Here is a 15,311-nt window from a genome sequence, read left to right as displayed (position 1 = left end):
AGCACAGTAAATAATTAAGAATAAAATTATATAGAATGTTGGTATTTTATATAAGCACCCGTCTTCAACATTACAAATGAAACTAAATATTTCATTACAAAAGTGAATGCATTCTACATTGTCTTATGTTAGATATCGTTAAACAATTATGTAGGCCTATCTGATGATGTCGTACAGGCGGAAACGTTTATACCTTTCTTTTAGTAATGTGTAGTAGCAAATGTTAATTTCCAATAAGAATGATAAGTCATATGACTGAAAACTTTAAATACATTAAATATATTTCATAACCCTGTAATTGACTTATCGGAAAACCAAAAATGAATTGTAAAATTCGTATGTGTTGTTATTTTGATAAATTTAATGTAACTTAATAAGCGTTTCTTATTATGTTTGTATGTCGTTATTTTAGTATTTATTATGATGTACTGGGCTTTTTTACTAACGCGTATTTTTGTTAACAATACCATAGTTTTTAAGAACAAACTCAGCTATTATATCACATGAAATTAATTTTTTTAATAGTCAGATGTTGGAAGATAGATTTGAATTTCGTAACACCAATAAGTATTCGTTTCTTACATTTCAAAATCAAAACTGTAGATATAAAAATCGATTAATGTAGGCAGTGTCTCAAAGCTATATTTTCAGCTGAAGTGAACTAGATAGTTATCTTAATGTGACGTCACAAGTCATTCATAATCCAAAGCTACATAGTTCATAGCAATCACGTTCGTAGTAGCTAGTAAACTAAAATACTTGCTGATTGATGACTTGTTCACCAAAAAGACATGCATACATCATGATCAATTGGGGTTATGAAATCTGAAAATGCTTTACAAGTGAAATAATGTAAATATAATGTAGAATAACACGTTAATTTTGGACATTGACATTATTAGTACCTTCTTCACAATTTTTTAAATATTATTATAATATATTAGGCCAGTGATATCAAAGCAAGCGCATTTTGTGACCTTGACGTCGTGCGCGGGCATCAAGCGCTAAGTTTGGAAAGAGGAATGGTTGTTTATATGAATAAGCAGCCTGCTGGATTAAGAAAACAGTGGTGCATAAACTTCAAATGGAAAGTGAAATTTTATGTCGTTATTTTTATATGGCTTCTTTCTATTTGATATTATCTATATTGTCTGTAAAACAAAAAGTACTAATACCAATTTCTTAATATTGCAGTTGTGTTTTAAACGTTAATAACATAATAAAGAGTTAAGAAGAAATATTCACATAAATTCCATAGTAGTACAACTATGCTGTACTAAATGGATGAAATACATCAATCATAAAGAAAGTGATATCCCAAAAAAAAAAAAAAAAAAAAAAAAAGAGACTGAGTATGACATGAAAGGTTGGAATTAATATTGATGGTACCTTTAGCCTTATAAAAGTAATCAATGAACTAATCAAAACAATATTACAGTACAAAGCAAAGTTAGCTAGGTGCTGCATATGTTTTAAGAGTAACTAATATTCCATAACAAAACTCTTATCGCATTATGCTTTTAAGGTGACATTGGTGAGCAACTTCCTAACATCAGAATATTAAATTATTTTCTCGAAATGTGCTGAAGCTATATAGCTAACATTTTTACAACACATAGGCACGTATCTTTTGCTTATGATGTAACAGTAGTTGCTTTGTTAATTAATTTCCTCACAAACAATTTCCATGCGAATATTTTTAAAATTTTCAATACAATATCTTCAGTAATACGTATTTACGTATATTAGATTTACGAAAACATTCTGTAAGGCTACTAAATAAATAGGCCTATATCCGAAAATTTCACTTTTCTATAAAAGAAGTTGGGAAAATATTTCTTTTGAATAAAAAATGAAACTTGTGAAAAATGAGCATTAAAATTAAAACTTACATTCTTATAATGCACTTATACTTCTCAGACAAATAAAAAAATTGACATGGATACAGTTTTAATAAGTTCTCTTTTCTTTATCTATTGAATCAGTGCTGGCCATCCCTGAATGTAGCTCGACCAAGAGGCATATACTATCTGTTTCGTCTGTCTCTTTCCTTCCCGCTGTAAAGCGCTCAGGTTCTCCTGAGTTCTAAGGCGCGCGCTTGCTCCTATGGGCATCAGTTGACATCACTGTATTAGGTAATTATCTTTTCCATATAACTCGCAGTGAAACTGCATTAGGACACTGTCTTCTTAATTCAGTGCTGCACCGTGGTGTCATGGTTTTTATAAAAATAGTATATGAAGAAATTCGTGTTTCAAAACTTCCTAGTGTACAGTTTACAAGTCATCTAGTTGCTAGTCACTAGTGTGTAGTATGGACTTTGAGCTTCGAGACACGGTCTCAGTTGCATGATTTTATCTTAGGCGTAATACATGCGTAACTATAGAAAGTTGACACAAGATAAGCATTAGCCACATTCAGGTGTATAAATATGAGTAACATTTACATGATATTACCTTGTGCAGTCTCTTTCTACAGTATAACAGTTAATTGTTAATTGTATACGACCCTAAAATAGTTATTTGCTTGTCCCCTTAATAGTATTATAACGTATTTGTATTATTATAGGATTGACTGTTATTCATAGCCTATTTTATTCCTGTCAATAAACATACAGTATAACCACAGTCTAGTATATACAGTCACGAAGCTTGAGTTTATTAGGATACTAGGAACAATAGACTGTGCAGGTACTATTTCGCATTGTTTGTGATGAGGTGATAGTAGCGATCCTAGTGGTTAGCAACTACCTATGGATGCATATTTACTACGTATTGAGCTTCATGACTGTATATACTAGACTGTGGTATAACTCCAGTTCCGTGAATGGTCGTAAGCGTACCGTGGCTTAGTAAACAATGCTGATGCCAGTTCAGTTCAGTTCAGGCACTGCCACTGAGCACATCACAGATGGTAGGAGATATCTGTCAAGCGGACGTCTTTAAGCACGCAACAAAAACTGCAAGTTATTAGAGTCGACGGCAATTCGGAAGGCGGTAGTCTGCTAGCGTTTGCGTCGAGAGAGACAGATAGAGAGAGCAAGGCAGCGTACAACATTGCCACATCGTACATCGAGAGCACGTGCAATACAAATGGCGCAGGAGAGAATTTAAATTATCAAAAGACAGTAATGATTTTAGCCGTTGATTACGGTAAGTATGACAACAAACAAACCCTCTTTCCTTCACTAACAATATTCTTTGCACGGTTCTCAATTCCATACCACGTGCTTCTGCCGTCGTTTCTTGCTCATTGGAAATGTTGCAGCCAGCATCAATATGGCCGTCAGCGTTCTGCTCGTCAACGTTTTTAAAATAATTATGCACCTTAAACACTATTTTCCGTGCCTGCCTGTGCAATACTTGTCTTTTTACACTCCCTTCTTCCATTTATTTATCTTACACACACACAGTAAATGTCAGTTTTATTTATTCAATGCATTGAAACACTCACACGTGAACAAACGAACTGGGGAAGTACTTGTTATAGACTGATTCCCGTTGGTTCTACTGTACAAGCTTGTGACGTCACATACCAGAAATGCTACGGTGGATATAGCAGCTGACCGCCTTCCGAAATGCCGTCTAGTCTAATCGAATTCAAAATGGCGAAGTATCTCAAGTAATTGTAATATTATTTTTCCCATACCATTTATAATGGTCCTGGACTAAAATTTTCACTGAAAAAATCTTAACACAAGCTGGAATAAATTACTTGCATATAAAATCGAAAGGGCGAGTTATAGGTAAAGAAATCTTATGTAAAATCATTATGCTACAGGCGCGATTCTTGTCAGAGCTGTTTGTAAAATGTTAATTTTTTTAAAGAACACAATAAATGTGGGCCTATAAGTTTGTTAGAAAGTATTTTAGTTCTTAAAAAAATTACAACTCATAGAAGAAAGAAGCTTCATATTTATGCCTATATCAAGATGTAATTTGTGTTCAGTATTAGAGAAACATATTAAATAACACTGTGTACTTATTTGTGATACTATCGTAATTAGGGATCTTTTCCTAGTGCGCCTACTTCGCTGCGAACTTCGTGAACCAAAAGAGACGGACTCTTTCTATGAAGGATTTTATACAGAATTGGAGTTGTCCTGTACTTGCATCTTGTTTTTTCTTCAGAGGACCCGTAGGCAAGCACTTGAGCCTTAGACTTATTGTGCGTCCAGATCTGATTGAGTCCGTGTAAACTGGAACGCCCCTCTGCCTCCCTGTGATGTTCCTCTACAGCCTCTTCAGATCGATGGCATCTGTTCGAAATTCACGTGCCTAAATCTGTTGCATCCTTAACCAGAGGAATATGCCGCCGTCGATTCCACGGCTCACCAAGGAGACATTTATCCGAGGGAGCTACATTCCCCCGTCTATTGCAGCCGCTGATTGAAGCCACTGCACATCTTTGGGATATGTGCAGCTCCCGCAGACAGATGCCAGCTGTAGGCGAATCCTGGAACCACGTCCGCCATGTCCTCCTGGTCGATCTGTAACTATTGAAGATGATTAATGGAATTATGTCAATGAAGGTGAAATGAGTTCGAGGTTCAATGCCGAAAGTTACCCAGCAATTCTGCTTCAAGTAGTTGAGAGAAAACCTCGAAAAAAAACAACCAGGTAACTTGTCAGAACCAGGATTTGAACCGCTCGTTTCACGGTCAGGAAAGCTAACCGTTACTCCACAGCGGTGGACTACTTACATCTTAAAGCAAATTGTATTATTTGATATAAATTCCATTACCTTAATTTCCTGTAATCGTAGAGGTTTCCTCAAATCCCTTGTAAATAATTTTCTGTTTGCGTGTTAAAATCAGAACACAACTAACAGACAAGAAATAGCAAGTGGCTTGCCTGTCGAGATTTGCTTACTTTAAAAAGAAATTTCCAAAACGTGACGTTTTACAGTCATTTCGGGTTATAATCAGTATGTCTGTGACTGGTTGAAACTTAATGACCACATTTCAAAGCATAATAAAAGGCTTTTTCAGAGAATATAATGAGAAACTGTTAAAGGATATACTGTACAAATACGTGGTTGGCCGCGGTGTTCAAGCTCTGTTATTGTGTGGAAGCAGTGTTGCCAATCTGGTGCTTTTGGCACTAGATGAGGTGTTTTTTAAAGCCGTCCGGTGCCAAATTTAAATAAATATCGCCTTAGCGAAACTACAGTGCTTTTGCTGGAATTTTAGTGCCTAATCTGGAGCTTTTAGAGAAAATATGCAAAAAAATACTGAGGAAAAAGGGATTTGTTGACTATGCAGGAAATATTAGTTATAACGGAAACAATTGCAGTCGTATCTTAAATAATAACTACAGTTCACAGCCTCTACGAGCCTTGGGTCACGCCAGAAGCGTTGTGAAGGAGCTTTCCTGACTGGAATCCCAGTTCCCTTGAATGCGTGTACGGGGTAGGGGTAAGCTTTAGCTGTCGTACATATGATTGAATTAATTAAATCAGTCGAATCTTACCTGTCTTGGGTCTTGGTGTTCTGTGGTTGAATCTCGGCCGCAGCAAAGTTAGTTTCTATGGGTGCTATTCATAGACATTTCGCAGCACGCGCTACGAGCGTACTAAGCTAGCCCCGGCTATCCATTGGTTACTAGTACAGAATTCAAATCATATCCTATCGCTAACACTGGTTTATGAATACGAAAAACGCTGATAATCCACCGAAAGCCCGCGCTAAAAATGTCTATGAATATGGCCCTAACTGCTTAAAAGTTGAATGTGTTACTCTGATTGTTTTAAATATGTGATAAATGATAATATTGTAATAGTGAAGTGTTAATTTGAATAGGGAAAAAATTAAATAGTGGTGAACCTTCCTTCTGTCCCAGCCACTAATAAATAAATAGGCCTACATGAAAATGCCTTGTATTTATAGTACTGATTAGTAGAAATCGATGTGATCACTGGGAGAGCTGTAAGCCCACCGACCTGCCCTAAATACATACCTTAGGCCTACTTATATACGAAAATCGTCGTGCGTGAACGAAGAATACCGCCATATTTCTTTAATGTAACAGTGAGTTTCAGTGTTGCCAACATAGTAATAATACTTTTTATAGTTGGTTATTTAACGACACCTTATAAACTACGAGGTTATTTAGCGTCGATGAGATCGGCGTTAGCGAGATGGTATTTGGCGAGATGAGGTCGAGGACTCGCCATAGATTACCTGGCATTCACCTTACGGTTGGGGAAAGCCTCGGAAAAAAACGCAACCAGATAATCACCCAAGCGGGGATCGAACCCGCTCCCGAGCGCAACTTCAGACAGGTAGGCAAGCGCCTTAACCGACTGAGCCACGCCGGTGGCTGTAATAATACTACACACCTAATCAAACCAAACCTAACCTTTCTCATAATACTAAACACCTAATCAAACCTAACCTAACCTGTCACATAAAACACACCTAATCAAACCTAACCTAACCTGTCATAATACTACACAGCTATAGTAACATACCTCACATTTAGTATCATTTCGTTTTCATGTATTGCCGGCTCTGCCAATCGTGTCGATTTCCATCTATTGGATCATACTAATACTACTAATTCGAAGAACCAATGGCGACTTTCATAATAATTACATTTTACATGTTTCATGATATACTAAATGTGTTAATGTATAGTCTCGTCGCTCTTATTTCCGGCAGCCAATCACGTTGCAGGTCGGCTACATTTAAACATATGCGTCTTGTCATTCGCTACTGATGATGCAACGTATTTCCTAAGGCTCGATAAATACTTAATATAATCACCCGCCATTTTGGCTCTTTCTTGCTCAATTACAGTGCGTTTGATTTATTATCATAGGAGCTACGACTTGATAATGTTTAACGGTGAAGCAAATAGATTCCTCATCTGGTAGCTCGGCAACGAAAGAACAAAAATGGCGAGCGATACTAAATACCTAGACTTTATAGAGCCTTCACTTCCTAAGGCGTAAGCAAAGGGTAGGAGTCACACCGGAAATAAAAGCGACACGTCTATAGTAATAATTCTATATATGGTAAGGTCCCTGAGCCAAATAACGCCATGTATACTTTTAACGCCACCCTATTAAAATTTGTTAACGACACAAGTTTTCGGTAGTGCACTACTGTAGCCTGCATTCGCTTGCAATGTAGTGATAAAATGAGTTACTAGCTGTCCGCTGACATTTACAAGTGACATTATATTCCATCATTTTCCTGTTGTGTGTTGATAGTGAATGGCTGTTCTTATATCAAGGTAAGAGGCAATATTTTATTTTGTGTGTTGAGCAAATAATAACTATATTAAACTGTATATTTTCGTGATCCTTAAACATTCTTCTATGTATAGAAAGTATTTGCTATCTATAAAATTTGAAAATGTTAGAGAAACAGGCATGTCATGTTATCAAGTACTCAGTAGCGCTTTAACGCCATGTGGCGTTAAAGGTCTACTGACAAAATTTTAGGTTATGTTAGTACTAAGGCTGACAGTACAGCATCAGTGTGAAAACATCAGGAAAATCACTAAGCTTTCAACTTACAAATGTTCAGAATGTGCAGTGATGATATTGGTTCAATTGCTTATCGAACTCTTAATTTTTTTTTATTTTACATAACTTAATTTTTTTGTTTTACTTATTGAAAACGTTCATATTAAACTAAGGTAAATGCTTTTGTGTTTAATAACTTTCTACTGTGTCACATTGTCTTTTTTTTTAAGTACGGAGTCACTGGAAAACATATTTTCCTACTCCATCTGGTGTTTCAGTTTCAGATCAAAAATCTTTCATTAGTATTGAGTGATTTTGTATCTTTTATTAACAGAAACTCAAATTTAATCGCTTAGTTCAATTTGTGTTGCTTAGGAAAAATAATTCATTAACAATTATAAGTGTATAGGTTACTAGAAAATAGATGATGTTAATTGGATAACATGTTCCTAATAACACCAGTTTACAAAGTTTTCCTATTTGAGTTCTAATTCTTGTTCGGTATATAATATATCCATTTTCATTGTGCTATTTTGTAAAGATAAGATTACAGTTTCTATTTCATAATTTTCGTATTTGTACATAACTTATTTCCAGAGCAAAAGTGACTGAAGTGTTAAGGTGGCGTTATTTGGTACGTGTACCTTAAAATAAGATTTGAAATGTGTTGTGGTTGTGATAAAAATTGGTTTATAGCGCCACATTGGAAGTGATAAAAGTATGCAATATTCGTTCAGTGGCTGGTGGAGGCTCTAGATTGACCTAAATTACAATTCACTATCATGGAGAAGACGCAGTATGCTCAGTGAGTGGCGGATCCATTTAGCAGTAACGGCAACCTGTTTTACCGTTTAAGCGGATAAATGAGGAATCGAAATTGGTGGAGGAGGAAATGGAACTTGTTATTGCAAAACACTGTTCAATTCAAACAACAGACCATCTCTGTGATCTATGCAAATCCTGTTTTTCGGGCAGCAAAGGAGCAGTTGATCTTAAGCTCCATCGTACAAAGTGCACTGCAATTGCATGTGATGTATTGGCACCAAATTTTGAACAAAATTGATAAATAATTAGTCGTTATAATGTCTACTTTCAAAGTGACCACCAGCTTATTTCTTGATGTTCTAATTGTATTTACTGCAGTACTATCTGACTTACGGATTATTTCATAAATGAACCTGTCAAACACGTAGAGTTGAATTCCGTCAAGTAGTTTGGAGATGATTCATTTTATGAATCCGCCCTACTAATGACATGTTTTTTAGTTGTATCAACTGCGGTCAGAACAAGTAACGGCATTGTCCTACGACAATGGTTCCTTGAAATATCATTAGGCCTACTGAACAGAATTTAAAATGGTTTTATCACATTACTTATCTGTGTAAGAGGCTCGTATAAAACAAGTTATAACCAAAGCTCGGAAGTTGGGGACTTGTGTCTTTGAACGTGGCTAAGCGACCGGACTTCAATGTCAACAAACTCCCGCTTCCAGCACGGAGGTACTGTCAGGTCTGCTATAAAAGTGGTTCCTGGGTGGAACAACATAATGATAATATTATGATAGGTTGAAACATCTAATTTTATAGCATATATATAAATAAACATGCAAAATACATCAAATTTACAGTTCTGCTCTGTACATTTCATTACAGTGTATGACTACATGCATTCGAAGATTTTCGAACCCATAAATTCTTCGTCTGTTAGTTAAACATGATTTGAAACGAAGGAAACTTATTTCCACGTCACATGAAGTGACGGGAGCAAACTTTAATTTTTTTATTTTATTTATTTTAACTAGCTACCTAGTGAGTACAAATTGCATTTATAAAATAAAAATGTTTCTAGCCACTACCGTAAGAGTCAGGCTCGTGTACGGTGTGGTCTTGGTGAATAATATAACATAAAATTTACAAGGACAGTTTACTAAATACAGTAATTAACTTAATTCAAACCAATAAGTACAACACAAGAGCAAGAATAAAGAAGAAAGGGAAAACGAGAGAAAAATACACATTTAATATAAATTGACAATCCGACAGACGCCAGTGATATTCGATAAAAACATGAATATAGTCGATAGAAATAAAAGGTAAAAAAAGTACATTTCTTACTATTATATATCATGGATAATTTTACAAAATTCTTTTTTAAAAGTTTCAATTTTAAAAATTTCAAATTTGGAAAATGGTTTGAAATTTTATTATAAAGTCTTGGGCCTAAATAAAATACTGAATATTTCACTGTCACTGTTTCCTGTTCGATTTTCAGCAGATCTCGTATCTGAGAAAGATAAGTATATCCTAAATTTTTCTCGCAAATAGTTTTCAATTAGTGTATCACTACTAGGGAAGGTCCCTCTACGACTTGATCCATGGCTATGGACAAATTCTCCATCAATTTAAAGGACTGCAATGTCTTTCAATGAAAGCCCGTTTCCAGCTCTAGTTTATGTGTGGTACAACTTACAAGATATAAACTCTGCATTAGAAGAAAATAATGTATCTCCTCAGAATTCCTCCACGAAATTCTGTACCTAAAATTTAAGAAATGCATTTTCAAACTTCCATAACACCCATTCGAATAACACGTATTTTCTATTTCCTCAAACAGACCGTTTACCTGTAATTCTCTTAATGTCATTGGCTTCGACGTGACACAGTTTATTCTTTCGTCTTCTTGCCATTCGATGTAACCACTTTCTTAGTACAAACGACTGTCCCTGAGCACTTGCAGCGTGAGCTTTGTGTACGTTATGCCTGTAACCTTACTCAAGCACACGACACACAAGTCCCCAAGATCCGAGCTTTGGTTATAACTTTTTAAATCTTTGATGTTACTTGCTCATTACCAGGCTTCGGTCCTGGGCACAGAAACGCATGAAGTTCAGAACGTACGGACGATAGTGTTGTGTTCGTCGAGTGGAGTGGGAGATGGAGCGCGCCGTTACTCCGTATCTCAACATGTAATTAAACAGTCCGTCACAGTACGGCACAAAATATATTTCACCCTGTACAGATGCAATATATATAGTACATTCCTATGTAGACAATAAATGTCTACCATTAAAGTATTAACGTGAGTTGTAACCTTCAATCAGGTGTCCCTACGCCGAAGCCTGTTACACGTACCGCAGCCAAGCAGAATAAACACAACGGTAATGCACATTATGGACCAACCTGTGCTGTTGCAGTCGCCCTTCCACACGGTCATGACGTCATTTATACTCCATGTACTCTAAACCTCATACTGGTTACTCTGTGTCCCTAGGCCGAAGCCTGCTCATTATAGTTCTATGTAATATATAGGCTATTTAGTCTTTTTTCAGTCTATTTATTTAGTCCTTTTTCAGTCTATCATTCAATACGGCGTTATTGTTTGAGGTAGATCACAAAAACTAATCTTAATTCAATAAACGTATTACAAAAAAGAACAATTAAAATCTATTTAAAGAAAAGTTTAAATTAATTTATTCTCAATTTAATGTATTTAAGAATGCACAAATTTATAAATAAGTTGTTACAATTGTATCATAAAAATCGAAAAAAGTACAGTGTACAGAGCGTTTCAAAAGTCACGCATATTTTCTACTACAGCTAAATAGAAATGTTTTTTCGAAAAACGCTCGGACACGTTAAACAGTATATTTTAAAGGATACTTTCTTACGAAACAAACTATTCTTGATACGTTTATCATTGTTGTGCGAGTTGTGACGTCATCGGAAACATTTTTAAATGACACTCTGTATTTTTCTGTATAGGCTACAATCTGAAAGGTTTTATTATTCTCCATGGTTAAGCAAGCTATCAATTTTGTTTTATACAAATGGAAAAAAAAATTAATTTTTGAGATCCAAAGAATCCAAAAATGAGAAAATAATTAAGTTACATTGTGTTATAAAAAACAGACTCCTTGGCACAGTCTTTATAAATGTAACACACAGACTAATTTACGAAAAAAATTCAAGATATTCTTTTTTTTTTTACCCCCCTATAACTTTTGTATATAAAGGTTCTTCATAAAATTAAAAACAGGAAAGCTGCAAACAGTGTTCAATGCTTTTTACTTATCTTGTACTAAGGTGCTACAAAAAGTAATGTAACAAGAGCTCTCATGGGCAAACTTTATTTCACAGGCAGATATAGGCTACTGATGCACAGTAGTAGAGCACTGATACTCATTTCTTTTCTACATAGCCAATGCTGACATACGTCATGACGGCTTGCTGAACGGTCCGAAGAGATGAAAATCACTGGGTGTAAAGCATCCATGTCATGGAAACACGCATCGTCCCCACCTCACAAAAAATTCCGAACAGCTCCACCCGCGAAGAAAGTTATGGCAACGGTCTTTTAGGAGTACAAGGGCGTACTTACGGTTGATTTTCTCACCAGGGGAAAGACAGTAAATGCTGCCAGTTATTGTCATAGGCGTTTGCGGGAGACAATTCGCAGAAAGCGACCTGGACTTTTCTCAACAAGTCTCGTGTTACTGAACAACAACGCTAGACCACACACAGCCAACAACACGCGTGAATTGTTAGGTACTAAACCATCCTCCCTACAGCCCCGACTCCTATATTCAATGAGTCCTGTTTAATCCGGAAAATTACAGTGTAACAAATTCACTAGCAATATTTTTCTTATAATAGAGTAGGCTATCTAGCATTAATAATAAAGTATTTTCTTTACAAGCCGAAATATTATTTTATTTTATTCTCTTCTATATTTGAAGGCTTCACAGATATTTTTATCCTTGAGAATCGAAATATTTCCTTGACGTAGTGTCACAGGCCAGCCAATGGTGCTCCTCCATAATTCCCATGCAGGTGCGAATTAAATATTTCTCCAGGAGGGACATTAACATTTTAATTATCGATAAAAATACTGACCATAATAATAGCAGGGTTGACTGACTCATGTTGTCGCGCTCAACTTATATTTAAGAAGAAATGAGAATCTTTGTTATGTACTGCAGAGTAACTTAGACCTATATCTTACTTACTTACTTACTTACTAGCTTTTAAGGAACCCGGAGGTTCATTCCCGCCCTCACATAAGCCCGCCATTGGTCCCTATCCTGAGCAAGATCAATCCGGTCTCTATCATCATATCCCATCTCCCTCAAATCCATTTTAATATTATCTTCCTATCTATGTCTCGGCCTCCCAACAAACACTCTATATGCATTTCTGGATTCGCCCATACGTGCTACAAGCCCTGTCCATCTCAAACCTCTGGATTTAATGTTCCTAATTATGTCAGGTGAGGAATACAGTGCGTGCAGTTCTATGTTGTGTAACTTTCTCTTTCCCCTGTAATTTCATCCCTCTTAGCCCCAAATATTTTCCTAAGCACCTTAATCTCAAACATCCTTAACCTATATTCTCTCTCAAAGTGAGAGTCCAAGTTTCACAACCATAAAGAACAACCGGCAATATAACTGTTTTATAAATTCTAACTTTCAGATTTTTTGACAGCAGACTGGAAGATAAAATCTTCTCAACCGAATAATAACAGGCATTTCCCATATTAAATTCTTTGTTTAATTTCCTCCCGAGTATCATTTATATTTGTTACTGTTGCTCCCAGGTATTTGAATTTTTCCACCCCTTCAAAGGATAAACTTCCAATTTGTATATTTCTATTTCGTACAATATTCCCGTCACGAGACATAACCATATACTTTGTCTTTTCGGGATTTACTTCCAAACCTATCTCTTTACTTGCTTCAAGTAAAATTCCCGTATTTTCCCTAATAGTTTGTGGATTCTCCCCTAACATATTCACGTCATCCGCATAGACAAGAAGCTGATGTAACCCGTTCAATTCCAAACCCTCTCTGTTATCCTGGACTTTCCTAATGGCATACTCTAGAGCAAAGTTAAAAAGTAAAGGTGATAGTGCATCTCCTTGCTTTAGAGACCTATATCTAACATATAAAATACGAAAACTCCTTGAAGGCAGGGACATATTAATATCTTTTGAGTGGCGGACACCAAATACCACAAGGGGAAACGATCCCCGGCATCCCTCCCGTCAATTCGCACCGTTTCCCAGTTTCGCATATAAGTTCTAGGCTCTCATCAATGTCCGACGATAGATTCCAGTGCGACAGCTCTTTTTCTTTTCTAATTCGTCAGTTGTTCTGAAAGATAACCAATAGATAATCTCCTTTCGATAGCCCCGTCCCTCCTCAACATGTATTGGTTACAAGTTATACCCACCCCCAGTGGCGGCTCATGCATATTTAATGCCTAGTGCCAAAATCAGTGGTAGATCCAGGATACCCTAAGGGGGAGGGTAACTCTATTTCCTACTATTTCCTCCCTGGATCCGCCTATGGTCTAAACCAAAGACAAGAAATAAGCAATAATAATAATAATAATAATAATAATAATAATAATATTAATAATAATAATAATGATTATAATGATAATAATTAGAGACGAGAATTCCATGCAAATGCATGTTTTTATAGGAACATAGGACATAGCTCAAACTTAGTACTTATCCATTTCATTACTTTCCGTTCCAAATATGTGTACTTTTCCCGTGCATATTTGCATGTTTTCGACTTTTTAGGGATAAAAACATGCATAATGCATATTTAGGTAATTTTTAGCTCAATGATGCATATAATATACATTACATTCAGTTTAAATGCATGTTTTAATGGTTTTTGTGTGGACACCTCAGTTTCTCGATTTTATGTCCCATATTTTAGCATCAGGAATCAGGACTGAAGAAGAAAAATAAAAAAAAAACTAAATAACAGAAAAATTAAATAAAATGTTAAGATTTTCACAACAAGGTGTTAGAGGACCTTTCCCTGGACGGAAGTCCACTTTTTCAACACTTTACCGACGACCCTCTATACACTGCGTGTCATAAATGAATTTATTACGTTGGATATTTTGAGAATAGTAAGTAGAGAGGAAATATAGAGGGTTCAAGGAAATTGCCGACAAATAATTTAGATCAAAAGCATCCTCTTTCAGGGAGGTTGTAAATTCTCTTCCTTTTCTAGTACTAGTAGCAATTTAGATTCTTCTAAAATTGGAATCATCGTTAAACTGTGTTTGCTGTGTGTGAATATCGTAAGTTGTTAATGTGCTTGTTTATTCTGTTTGCGCGTGTTAATGTGGTTCTAATATGTTTCCAATTTAAAGATTCCAAAAGTGTACTCTTTGCACAGTGGATTACTGTAAAGGAAAAGATTTTATTAGGTCAGATGAGGATGTCGTATTTTGCGACTGTTGGAGTAAAGAGTTAAGCAATGCTGTTCTGTTTCCGAACATTTTATATGACAATTGTTCTTTGTAAAAAAATTATAAAACTTGTTTAAAATAATTATTAAATTACGATGTCCGTTTTTAAATCGTATCTAGGTAAACGTAAGGTCTATTATAATTTCAGATGAAAGGTACTAAAAAATTTCAAGTGGATCAGCATGTCGCATCTGTTTCACATATTGCAAGAATGCAACAAAAGAAAGAATCTTCAAAGAATTTCATATATCCCTCAGTTATGCCCGTGGGAAAGTGGATGTAGCGGCGAAAAACAAATTGGACAGGGTCATAAATGCTAACCCGGACTGCGGATTCTTTTGTTCAGTGAAGAAGGTTATTTGTGGCGAAAACTTGAATGAAGAATTTGACCTGACACTGTCACAAATATGTTCATTCAAGTTTAAACCCGTAACTTCTTGAAATATAGAGAGGTCATTCTCTGCCTACAAAAACATATTGACTGACAAGTGCAGGAACTTCACAGAAACCAATTTAAAATGTTGTTAGGTTTTTAACTGTGCAAAAAAAAGTGAAGTGAAATAAGAC

The 15,311-nt window shown here is 35.8% G+C and overlaps 1 protein-coding gene across 2 annotated transcripts in view; it reads left to right on the top strand.

Moving 5' to 3' along the window:
* Positions 1 to 15,311, top strand: part of LOC138715231 (facilitated trehalose transporter Tret1-like) — a 453,955-nt gene that overhangs the window by 284,821 nt on the left and 153,823 nt on the right. The gene's annotated exons all lie outside the window — the stretch shown is intronic.

This window comes from Periplaneta americana, chromosome 15 (genome assembly GCF_040183065.1).
Source record: "Periplaneta americana isolate PAMFEO1 chromosome 15, P.americana_PAMFEO1_priV1, whole genome shotgun sequence".
NCBI lineage: Eukaryota > Metazoa > Arthropoda > Insecta > Blattodea > Blattidae > Periplaneta > Periplaneta americana.
Note: the sequence above shows the minus strand (reverse complement) of the source record. Positions and strands in the feature narration are given on the sequence as shown.